This window comes from Gossypium hirsutum, chromosome D01, assembly GCF_007990345.1.
Source record: "Gossypium hirsutum isolate 1008001.06 chromosome D01, Gossypium_hirsutum_v2.1, whole genome shotgun sequence".
NCBI lineage: Eukaryota > Viridiplantae > Streptophyta > Magnoliopsida > Malvales > Malvaceae > Gossypium > Gossypium hirsutum.
In genome coordinates this window covers 59,275,397-59,289,000 of record NC_053437.1, presented here as the reverse complement: position 1 = coordinate 59,289,000, position 13,604 = coordinate 59,275,397, and the positions used below count along the sequence as shown (strand labels likewise).

The following is a 13,604-nucleotide window of genomic DNA, read 5'->3' as shown; positions in this document are numbered from 1 at the left end:
GGATTTAGTTTTTGTATTTTGATTTACTTATTTTTTATTTTTTAGATTTCAAAATTTCAGTCAAATTATTGTATTGATTAAGTTTGGTTATTTTTAAAATATAAAGAGTTATTAAATTATTACATATGTTATATCATATGAGTATGCTATTTTGACATATTACTTGTAAATAGTTTTGTTTATGGACCACGTCATGACCCAATTCCAAAAAAAAAATATTAAGCTTTGGGCCTTATCCATCATTTCATTATTCAAAATATAATAATAAATTTAAATATATATTTTATATTAACATTTTATATTTGTTTAGTTTTACCCAAAATTTTGTGAATTGTTCAGTTTAGTCCCTATATAGCCCCCGAATTATTTTTAGAAATTTTATTCACTCAATTGAGTCCTTGATATTATGAATATGCTAGAATCTATTATTTAATGACTAAATTGCTACTGTTATAATGTATAATATGTGAATGTTACATATCTAATGTCACTGTAATTCTGATAAATTGACATTGTTATTACTACTTCTAGCCTATTGAATACATGTTAAGTATGTCTACTGTTTCTACACACCACTGTTACAAGCATGTCATATTGTATTGCATGAGGTGAGATGAATGAAAGGAGGAAGTACTGATATTTTAATAATCTGCAAACACTGGTGGTTCATCCACAACTTACTACCAGTTTATTTGTAAACTTTTTATCTGAAAATACTGGTGGTTTTATCCACAAATTTTACTGGTAGTTTATTTACAAATTATTGGTGGTTTATCCACAATGCGTTGTGTAGGGATGAATGAGTTCTAAGGAACTCTTACTGTGGTATGTAGCGGAGTTGGGTATGATCTTTTCTGATAAATTGAAATGCATTGTCATTCATAAGAATTTACATGCAAAATTGAAAATTCTGAAATATTATACTGATGTGTTGATCTAAAAAAAAATCGATAGTCCGATTTGCTATACAAATGTGATTATTCTATGAGTTGTTATTTTGTATGTTTTGTCTATTGTTCTGCACTAATTTTCTGGTGAAAGGAATCACATTGAGCCTCTTAAGCTCACCTCGCTTAATTTCCATCTTTACAGATAACCCGTAAGGTTAGGACGCAGACTTGGCATCCGAAAGGTCTCGGCTCGGATTAGTATTTTCATTAAAAGTATTTTAGACTTAATATTATAATTTCCATTATTTAGAATTGTATTGTTTTATTTGATTTGTGGCATGAGACTAAGTTTTTGGTTTTTTTTTTGCATGCATGGTATTAAGTTTGATTAGGGTATCGAAATTTGAAACTTAAATTAAAGAGGCATGAAATTTGGTTTTAAATCAAAACCCCATCGAGTATCACTTTTCCATTGCGTTAATATGGAAATGAGATTTGAAATACGCATAAAATTGGAAAACAACTTTTGCTGAGTAAACTTTAAAATCCATCGTTTTTGGAAAATTATATCTTTTAGTGAAATTGAGATAAAATACTAGGTTTTTCTTCAAAGATAGATAAATGCTTTTAAAAGATTGTTTTAAACTCCGAAAATTTTTACTTGGCCATTTCGGTGACCAATGTAGCTTTCAAAATTTGGTCGTAACTTCTAGGCCGGGTTTGGGAGGTTACAGTTTGTTTTTAGAATTAAAGCCAAAGTGACAAAATATGTAAACGCCAAGGGCTAAACTTGTTTCTATACCAATCAAAATTATGTACAATTGATGCAAAGACATTAGCGCCATGATTAATTGTTCTTAGTTGCTCATTTTCAAAATTGATATGAATTAAATTGCTCTAATTTTTTTTGAGAGGGATTAAATTGATATGGATTAAATTGCTCTAATTTCAAAATTATCAAAATTATGTACAATCGATTGTGTGTATGAACTTTATAATAATTTATAACATTAGTTTTTATTTAAAAATCATTAATGAAATGAAAAAAAAAGTAATGTAACTACAAAATACTTTTAAAAATATTTAATTAATTTTGAATCAGTTATATTAATGTTGTTTAATCTTTAAAATGTTTAATATTAAAAAAATACAAAAATCCATCATGGTTTGAATATTAATATTATTTTATTATAATTTAAACAATATTATTATATTATTATAGGTTATTTATTTTATATATTTTTTGTTAATTAATTTATTTTAATGTTAAAATTCTTAATATTTAATTTTTTTTATAATTTTATATTTATCTTTGCTCTACTTTAATCAAGGATGTAATTAACTCTTATTATATTTTAAAAATATAAATTTAATTCAATAAATATTATTAATATGTGTACTTTTTTTAAGCTATGATTTAATCTTAAAAATTTAATAGTCAATAATTTTAATATTATAATATTAGAATTTAATTTAATTAAGAAAAATATTAAAATAAAAAAAATTATTTAAAATAAATTTTATATTTAACATATAAAAAATTCTAAAGAAAATAAATTTAAACAAAAGGCATGAAATAACTTAAAAAGAAATTAAAAAGTAAAGAAGTAATTTAATCAAATTGAAAATTAATGCTTCAAATAAAAAGTGTCACGTGTCAACAAGCTGTAATATGAATATGATTATTTATTTTGTTTTTTATATACAACCTTGTAATATATAACTGATAGTTAATAAAAATGGATTTGATTTAATATGATATCTTTTAGTATAAAATTTAAGCGATTAAGTGTCAAATCTTATTAATTACAAACAAAATTTTAAAACCGATTTTTATTTTTTTAAGAGATTTTTGCTATCATATATGTTGGACCAATTATATTATAAAATAAAAAAAAAGATTAATAAATTCCACATATAACTATGGGTGAAGCTAGAACTTTTTTAGGGAATCAAAATTAAATAATAATTTTTACGATAATAAAAATACAACTTTTAAAGGATTAAATCAAAATTATATCATTTTTAAAAGGGTCAAAGTGTAATTTTATCTTTATTATGTCGAAACCACCTTTTTTGAAAAACAAAAAGAGTTTAGTTGTCGACTTAAAAATAAAAATTGGAGTCACCACCGATCTTTATTGAGGTGTGACCGGTTCACCTTAAAAGCGATTTTGGTCTGCGAGATTTTGAGAAAACAAGTTCGGGAGTCGTTTATGTACGAGGAAGGGTTAGCACCCTCGTAACGTCCAAAATTGGTATCGAATTGATTGTTTAATGTCCTTAGTGTCGAAAATTTAAAAAGATTTTAGAATACGATCTTTTTGTAATGAGAATTTGAATAATTGAATTGAATAATAGGACCTGCCCATTTCAAAAAAATAAATTGCCGCACTCAATGAGTTAGGGTGCAACAGTTTAATATTTGAAGTTAGATTTGTCTTTTAAGATGTGTTTTAAGAAGGACATTTGATTATTTAAGTCAATCGAGAAATCAGAATCCAGTAAGTTAGGGTTCGATTTCTCGAAATTCTCAAACACCAAATATTGCCTTTATTTTGAAATCGAGATAACAAAACGCTATACCCAGTAAGTTAGGATCCAACATTTTGAAATCTTAAAAACTCTATTTAGATATCAAATGGTCTTATTTCAAAAGAGGTACTCGACTATCTAAATTCATTGAAAAAAAATTGAAGCCTAGTGAGTTAGGGCACAATTTCCTTAAAAATCGTGAATACTGTTATTTTGTCAAAAAGGTGATTCTAATTCTTTTATCGAAACAACCAAAAAAAACACAGTAATTAGATAAATAATGAATTGTGCAAAATTTAAATAGTAATACACTCCAATGGATAATAAGTAAGCATGGACGAACGAAATACCAATAATTTCCTCTCTACATTATACAAATATTAACATCAACATTCAAGAAATATTAATCTAAAAGGAATATAAGATGCAATACCTAAAACAAAAATGAGACCAAATAAATTTAGGATTTAAAAAAATATATATATAAATTTGAAGCCATTTTAACATAATTAAAAATAAATAGAATGTTTAAATGAATTTTAAAGAAAAAAATTTGTAAATAAAAGAGGTGAATAAATCTTAAAATTCATATATATATATATACACTTTGATTTAGATAAATAAAAAAATTGTAAACAATAGTACATATATAATAATAATGTATATAAAAAAGAGTAAAACAGAATAATAAGTTTAGAAAGAATAAAATATTTGTGCATATAAAAATAAAATTAACGATTTGATGTTAATAACATTAAATTATATATATTCAATAAAATAATTTTTATATAAATTATATATATGAAAAAGATCATGAAATGCTATTGTGTGTTTTTTAAATCCCAACGAATATATATGTATATGAATATATGTATATATGAAAATATCAAAAATAGAATATTTACAATATTTAAGTAATAATATATAAAAACTTAAGATAACGCCATATAATAAAAATAATATAAGCCATAATAAAATTAGGTTTATTATTTGAGAAATGATAATGATAATAAGAAATAATAATAAACTAATTAATTTGATAATAGGATGACAAAACAAAGGAAAAATTTTGAATTAAAACAAAAATCTTAAGTTTGAATTTGAAAATAATGCACAAATGATTAAAATGAGAACCAATTAATATCCAAGGGACCAGTACAGCAATTTAACACAAAGCCAAGAATTCAAATCTCATCAGCGAGAACGATGCCGTCTGTCCCTGGATCTAAATGAAATCGAACTCAAATATGTGGTGCAAATTAAAAGAAATTAAATAAAATCAAATTGAAACAACCCAAAACACAGAAGGGCTTGTCGCGCAAATGGACCAATTAATAAAAATGCGCGGATCCTCCCCGGGTCGGGTCATCGCGCCGGTTATTGAAGTTGGATGATTAATACGGCACCGTTTTAAGGCCACTGAAAACGGTGCCGTTTTATGCACTATATAAATCCCCTCTTAAGCCTCAGATCAGAACCTTAGGCCAGCTTAAACACCAGCCCCCAAAGCCACCCCTTTTTTGCGCCGCTTCACAATCGAACCCTTCCCCAAATTCATTCCGATCTGAACGGAGGAGGGCTTTGGCGACGCACCAACTTAGGTATCAACTCTAGTCTCCTTCTTCCTTTTATTTACCTTTTTTACAAAAAAGAAGAAGAAAACCCATGCGAAAACAGAGAAAAAAGAAAAAAAAAAGAAAAAAAATCAAACGAGAAAAATCGAAAAACCCATCACCTTTTCGAACTTTTTTTCTGAATATCCTCTTTTGTATTCAATATGCGTGTGCGAAAGAAACCAGGAAAAAAAGGATCCTTTTACAAATTCGAAAACGACCTTATATAGCCGAAAATAAAATAGAAATTTACAGGTAAATTTTCTAAATTTCTGCTATTTTTCTTTGCTATCCCCGTGTATCTGCTGCTGTTGCTGCCTTTGTTGCTTTTGTTGCGTTGCAGGTACGGGTACAGAAGTCGTACGGAGGCCAGTTGGAGGCTCATGGTGGCGCTACGTGCGTGAGGTACGCGTGGCTGGGGAGAGGAGGCCACTGTTGCGGCGGCTGGAGGGAAGTGATGCTAAAGGGCTAGGGTTTCTGCAATCGGGTTGGGGATTTGGACTGTAATGAGTTTGTAATTTGGGCCATGCTTAGGTTTGAATTTGGGCTTCTGTTAATTGGACTGTTTAATAAACTGTGGTATTTGATTTTTTTATTATCTATTGGGCCGAGTAATATTAGGCCTTTACATATTAATTTAAAATTTTTAAAAAACCAAAATAAAGAAAAAAACTTTTTCATTTTAGGGGATCCTATCAGCCCTTCTATTCCTCGCTGCATATAACATACGAAATCCACACATTATAATCATACATGATAAAATTTAAACCTCAATATTTAAAGATTGAGACCTTGGCCTTGAAAGGCTAAAATAGATTTTTATTAGTTCCATCAGTATTGGGTTTAATTAGTCATCAGCTGACCGGTGAAGTGGATTTTGTGTCTCATGATTTTGAAATTAATTAATCTATTATTAAGAGGCAGCTCCATGGAGTAATTTTCTTTTTCTGCCCAAAACTCCACTCAAAATTTAGAAATTACTTTTTATTAATTTACTCTCCCATATATTATTTATTCGCACTGATCTTGCACACCATTTTTCTAAATGGAAAAAAAAGAAAACTTTGACTTTATTTCTTTAATCATTTGAGATTTTAATTAATTCTTTTAATTATATCAGTAATTTAAACAAACCAAATAGATGTTAAGGATTCGTGACTGTTCTTTTTAACAATGTCTTAAATTTAAATTTTTTTATTGAGAGTGCAATGTGCCTTATCATTTACTCAAATTTTTTATCATTTTCTATAAGGTGTATCATTTGCTCAAATTTTTATCATTTTCTATAAAGTGTAGGACATATTTAAAAAAGAAAAAAAACAAGCACTAACGCTTGAAACTTTAAACAGAAACATCTCCCAGTTATCACTAATTTATCTAAGTCCAGGTGCCCCTATGTTTTTATATATTATATTATGAACTTCTTTGAAGTTGGAAACCTTTTCAGGAGTCAGTATCTGATAAAAAAAATAAAATATATGTACATAATGGTGGAATAAAAACTGGTTTGAAATAGTAGAAAAAGACAATAAAATATGGTAAGCTGATTAAATTATTGTGCCATGCGCATTGGGTTCTCACTTTTCTAGACACTCAGAGTAGATGTTCTTGGTGCCAGCCCAACCTCTATGGTCAATTTCCTATGAATTTAATATAGTTTTAGCAAAGGCCAAATTAACTTAATAATACTACTACTAATTAAACGGCCTTTCACATTATTGCTTGATTGGCTTAAACTCGGTGTCCTTAGTTGGAGAATAATTTCCTTTCCTCTCAAGGTGAAGGGTAATCATGTTACAAATCATAATGGGTTGTATCTACACCTTTGTTCATCTTATATATTTTCTTTTCATATTGCGGAATTATATGGTGTAATTACTAAATTATCATTTTAGTTGTTTAAATTTTATACAATTATAAGTTAGTTTAATGGTAAATATTTATTTTGGCTCCTCAAAGATGATAAATTTTTTAGTTTAATTATATCTCTTTAACTTGGTGCACGTGGTAGCACAACAAGATACTTGAGATAAGTCTCTATCCGGGAAGGATCAAGAGGTCATCAGAAGTTTCGCCTTTTGATTTAGCTTCCCATCCAGACAAAAGGCAGCCACTCAAGGAAAATATCCACCTGTTCCGGTTAGGAGGATACCAACGCTCTTTCTTCTGTTAAAAATGTGATCCTTTTGGTCATTAAACCACACATGAGTTTAACTACTTCATACCATGAATCAGAAGGAATGATAAAATACATCCCATCACAAACATCCTCGTCTCATCATCGACTTTCACCGCACGTGTCTTACAATGATGGTCTAATAGCAGATCTGGCACGTTAATGCTACATAATTAACATTGGACCTCGCTTATAAATAGCCCCCAAGATGCTGGAGAGGGGATCGACTCTTCTATACTCTAGCCTACACTCTGCCATTTTGCTCTTAGCTTTCACCTTCATTATCTTCACTCTCCGACTCTTTGCCTAGACTGGGTGAACCAACCTCCGTCAGCACCACCACATCCTCCTCCATGTCTCCTCGTTGTTGGTCCCATACATCAACAAATCCCTTTAAAATTCTAAACTAACAAACATATACAAAGATAAAATTATACTTTAATCCCTTGAAAAATTTATAGTTTAATTTTGAACCACAAAAATAAACTTTTGTCTTCATCCCTGTTAATATAAAAACTTAGATAAATTTTCTCTTCTAGAAAGCTCATTCGAATCACATGGGAATCAAATTATAATGCAATATGATATCTCCAATGTTAACTATTATTCATATCCGGAAGCAGTCCTTTTGGTTGTCCCTGGATGGAGGACGGGGACCATCCTTCCTTGGCTATTATTTGAGTATGTCTCAAAGCCTGCATGAATGAATGCTATTGCTAGGAACATTTTCTAGGGAGCAATCACATCTAAAAACCAGAGACCAATTATATTTTCAAATTAATGTATTAAAAAAGAGAGAAGAAGAATCTTGTTAATTTTTTTTTATGTATATTTAATAATTTTCAACTGTTCACATCATGGTAGGGTTTTTATAAAACTGGGTTAGATGTTATTTAATATGGTAAAGCATATATGATTTGTTGGAGCAGGAAGGATTCAAGCTTATATATTACATTATAAAGTAAGTATTAAAATGATTTTTCTCGAAAACCCACTTCATAGGAGATCTAACATGTTTTATTTTCAAGACACATAGATGATCTGAGTGGAAGCCGTTTAATAAAATGGGATCACTAACTAACCTTTTGTTTGGTAGAGTAAAACAAATTTGAAATTTTTTAATGACTAGAAAAAGAATTATATATTTTCTTTTATTTGATGTGTTTGGTGATAAATATAAAAAAATTAAAGAAATAAAAGAAATTAAAAAATACCTAATTTTGAATTAGGTTAATTATTATCTTTCTAATTTAGTGTGATTTGTTTTTATGTATTACCAGGGGAGAATTTAGAGAGCTAGGCAGTGACATTGGCGATAAAATTGTCTTTTAATCTCCTAATAAATGATATAATTAAAAGTTATTATATAATAAAATTGTTAAAATATTTTTATTTAATTCTTTCTAATATGATGAAATCATAAATTGATATAATATAAAATTACACTTTAACCTCACAAAAAAATTATAATTCAATTTCGACTTTGTTTTATGAAGCACATTTATTATTTTTTTCTTTGTAATCTTTTTACTTCCTCTTTTTATCCTTTCACTTTTTCAATTAAACTATGCAAGGCTCATGAGTTGGTCGTGGAAGGATGGTGATTTCTTTGGCCTCCAATAATTGGAGCTTTCTGCTACTTAGTTTATTGGAGTAGGACCCCATCATGGGTTTGGTACCCTTTCTTTACACGTATGAAAGAGCTATACAGAGAGAGAACTAAATGGCTTGAATGTTGGAAATCCCCCATTAACTAAAATCCATGTCCTCTTCAAACCAAAGCATTTCGAGTGGATTACAACTCCTCTTCAACAATGAATTCCCCAGCCTTCACCTACTAGTGGTGGGTATCCTTTTCACCACCAAACCTTATGGAAAATATAGCATTGAATGTAGACCATTTATTCCATTACATTATGTTATATTGTAATACTACTACTACTACTAATAATAATACAACTTTTAAGATTTTTTAATATTTTGGGCTCTCTCAAATTCAAGTGCCCTATGGTGTAGGTCAATACTATAGTTTTCTTTGCGAGCAATGGCCGAATTCTTTCCAAACCCTTCACTTCCTAATCTTAAACATGCATATAATTTTTTTTAAGTTTTCTAAAGGAGTGTTACGGTAAGATTCATGGTATTGAAATTAGAAGGCATAAATTGTGCTATAAGAGTTTTATGTGATTACAATGTAACACTTTGAGTTTGAAGGCAAAATTTTATAAGACAATATCATAATGAACTTGTTATATAGTATATGTTAGTGTTGAGTTGCTTGCCAGTTACACGTTAAATTACAACTAGAGATACAATTTAAAGAGTAAAATAATAGAGATGGTCACAAGAATTACACAGTTCGAAACCCTTTCCTACATTTGCAAGGCACTGTCCATAGAGTGATCCACTATGAATCAACAGTACAAGTCGTGATTTAAGTTCAACTCAACCATCAAAATGCAACCTTACTCCTATACTTTAACTATGACCATTATCTCCACTAAGACTTTCTCCTTAAAAACTTAGTTACAAACTGAACATGAAAATAACTTGGAAAAATGTATTTTGCACTAAAACAAGTTCCTCTCGATGAACAAAACAAGTGATTTCTCTAATTTGTACATACCATAATAAACAAGTTTTTAATATAGACTTGTGTAGACTTGTAATCTTTAGCAAGGGAAATCAAAATATTTCACTATAATCTCACTCCAATTCATCTTTTATATGGAATCAAATAAGTAGAGATCTTCAGCATATGAATTTTTATAGAAATTGGAACTCTTTAAACATGGTAAGTGAATCACACTTGAATTCCTGGAATATTATCCTTGCTTGATCGATATTCACCATAATCCAATCAAGTAATTGCTACAATCAAACTACCACATGTGCTCAGTGGAAGCCTTCAAAGATTCATGTGTAACAATTAAACACATTTGATTGTTTTTCCTTGAGAATAGCTTCTGCTTCTACCTCCTATTAGTTGGCACTCTACCTGTAACTAGTTGCTTCCTCCTGGGATTTTTCGAAAGCTTGTAATACCTAGGCTTTATACGACATGGGTACTACATTAATGACACACAATTCTATTGTGTTTATAATGTTGGTAAATGTGCCCATATTGTAGTGAACATGTAACTATTTTCTATGTATTTGAACGATGGATAAATAAATAAAATTAATTTCACATTTCACTATTATATTTTTTTTTCTGTCTTTCATGTTTTGCATACATAGCGAAATTGTGACAATAAAGTATTACCTCATTAATTGTCTAAGTTCAAGCTAATGATAAGTGGCACTGTAAGAAAGTTTACATTGCGAGAAAGATAACTTAATTTAGTAGATAATCTAAACGAGTCTGTAATCTCGTAAAAGAATCAAAGTGAGCATTTGATTCAAATACATAGAAGGATTATTATGTTGTCTACAATTTCCAATTAAGGAGATGGCTAGTCTCAGCTATCAGAGCAGTTGACTCCACGGGTAGAGACATAAATGTACTAATTGGAAGAATGATACATTGGACTGGACCCAAGTTGAATTAATTCTGAATCTGATTGTGGATTATTTCACTTATGACATTCATGGTGTGACTTACTTAAATTCGGAGCCAGTCACTGACCATGCGTATGTAACTCATGTAACACCCTATACCTAACCCAATCAACGAGTTTGGATACAAGATGTCACATCAACTTTGAAACGAACAACAAACAAATTTCAACTAAATTGTAAACTAACATAATTAAAACAACCAAATATGCTTTATGGGTCATATATAACTTAGCTCGCATAACATCAATAACGACTTAACATGTTTAATTAGCTAACTTGCTAAATGAACTTATAATTCCAAATTCCTAGTTTAGAAATCTTAACAGGCGGACTTATAGAAAATTCACAATAATAGTTTTAATATTTTGAATCGATTCGTTGTAATTTAAAATACTATTGTTCATACTTAGTTACAAAATGAAAATTCTAACTCTGAGGCTCAGCCTTTAGGATGCCTCACTATATACATGCTACAGGTAAGAACTCAAGTTCGTCAAACCTTGAACGAATTCTGACTTGATCCCTCTTCAACTCCGTACATAAACCATTTTACCTGGAAAACATAAGTAAAAAATTCATGAGTTTGATCTCCTGTTTGACATTACTTGCACAAGTAGGGTTCACAAATTCTTCTTGGCGTACTCATGTCTTTCCTTAGTTGGCTCATCTTGAGAATTTCTACACTTTTTGCATTGACACAATCCTCTGTTCCTCTTTTGCTAGCAAAACAGATGCATATTACCTTAGCAATTATTATTGCGGACTAACATACAATGGATAGATTTCAAAAAACTCATGCATGGAGATTCACACGTGAAGAATTTTTACCTGCGTATTTACCCTTAAAGTCTTTTATATGCAGACTCGAGCTTGGCGAACATTGTAGGTCTTACTTTCGAACCTTTATAAGTGAAATCATAATCATAGATTCATACATATAGTTTTTTTACTTGTGAACTTCATCTTAAATAATAGCTACTGCCAGACTCTTGTTTGGCAGATAGTCATTGCAAACTCTCAATTTAAAGATAATCCTTGGCAGACTCCTATGTGAAGAAGATCCCTACGGTTTTGGCTTGATATAACTAGTTCATAAAAACTCTTGTAGCTTGAACATAAGAAGAATCCCATGCAGGATCTTGCTTGGATAATAGTCCATGCTGACTCTTATGAAGGATAGTCTCTTTGATATCTTAAACTTGAAACATGAGTATAAGATCAGTAGACTGCCATAACTGGAATCATAAAGATAAATCCAGCGGACTGTCATACATATAGATTCATATAGAAGATTCTTATATGCGAATTCATATATGGCAAACTCATGTGTGTAGATCCATAGGCTAATACTTACATATAGATGTGGATTCTTATACACAGACTACTCCACAATTTTCGCATGAAGGAATTCTAAGTAAAACTTTTTCATGAAACACAAAGAACAAGTCCGATGGGTTGTCATGCAATGAAACACAAAGAACAAGTCCGACGGGTTGTCATGCATACGGATTCATAGTAGAAGATTCATGAATATGACAGACTTTTATATGCAAATTTTGTCGCGGACTTCATATGGGGAATTCCCACGTATACCTTTGACGAAAAACTTAAAGAACAAGTCTAGTGGATTTTCATAACTTACATATGCCATGACTATGGACTTGCTTACACGTATGATGCTTTAAGCCTTAGACTTTGCAGAGTCTCATACTTAAAAGAACCCACGTAGGGCTATCATATACATGTACTCATATATCTCCATACAATCCAACCGAACCTACGCAAAGCTGAATACAACTGTCTCCGAACGTATTAACATCTAGAGTGTGAATACTGCAACCAAATATAAGTATTAGGCGGTTTCCGTAAGTATACGGGTTAGGTTGTAATTTATTTATACAACGAAGTATGGAAGTACCTCAAGGATCGTACCCAAAGGAGGTGAGACTAAACTAATCCTAATTTCTATGTTAATGGGTCTAGCTAGTATTTTAATTAAACTATATTACGATGAATTATAAGGTGGTGATAGAATCTATTTTATTAAACTAATCAAAAGAAATAAAAAAATTGGGAAAACAAATTATAGATTTACTCAGATCTAAACAACAGAAGACTAACTCGCTTTAGTATTCATAATTAACTCCTATTTTAGGTTCTATCCAATCAACTAGTCATTAACCTATTAGGGCCTCTTGGCCTTCCACTAACCTAATGAGTCGGTAAGAACTACTTATCTCTTGACCTGATATTCTGGACCAGATTGGGGTAAGGTTTTCACTGATAGACAATACAATTTTGGGTTCATCTCTACTTATATTACTTCTTAGGGTCGTCAAGCCTAGGGTTTTAAATTCTTCTTATCCCAACCAATTGATCCGCTAAGAAACCTAAACGGAAGCTAACACACATCATGAACTTGATTAAAAATATAAACATTATGAACAAATCAAGAAAAAAGATGAGAAGAATCTTGATATATTAATAACAGTGCGAATGGTAATTCATCGAATAGTTTGGTGGATCCACAATATGAATTCCGTGAATAACTAAATAAAAAATAAATTATTCATAAACTAAATAGGCAGAGCAATCCTATTTATAGACCTAGGGTTGGTCGTCGGTCCTTAACCTAATTCAACTAACTAATCTTTGTTAAATTTTGTTGTGCAGATGGAAACACCCTTGACTTATTAGTTAGCCTCGTCACATCAGTGACGCAATATCCTCTAGCTTGTATCGCGAGACAGTTGGCAGTATACTAGCTTAGGCATGTATTCAGGGTTGTGTCGCGACACTAAAGGCAGTCTACTCCTTTGATACTTCTTT

At 30.2% G+C, this 13,604-nt stretch overlaps 1 long non-coding RNA gene across 1 annotated transcript; it reads left to right on the top strand.

Annotated features, from left to right (window-relative positions):
• The first annotated feature begins 4,589 nt into the window (after nucleotides 1-4,589).
• Nucleotides 4,590-5,633, top strand: LOC107921351 (uncharacterized). Its single transcript, XR_001691032.2, has 2 exons — nucleotides 4,590-5,293; nucleotides 5,382-5,633. It is a non-coding gene; the product is annotated as an uncharacterized lncRNA (long non-coding RNA).
• The last annotated feature ends 7,971 nt before the right edge of the window (nucleotides 5,634-13,604 follow it).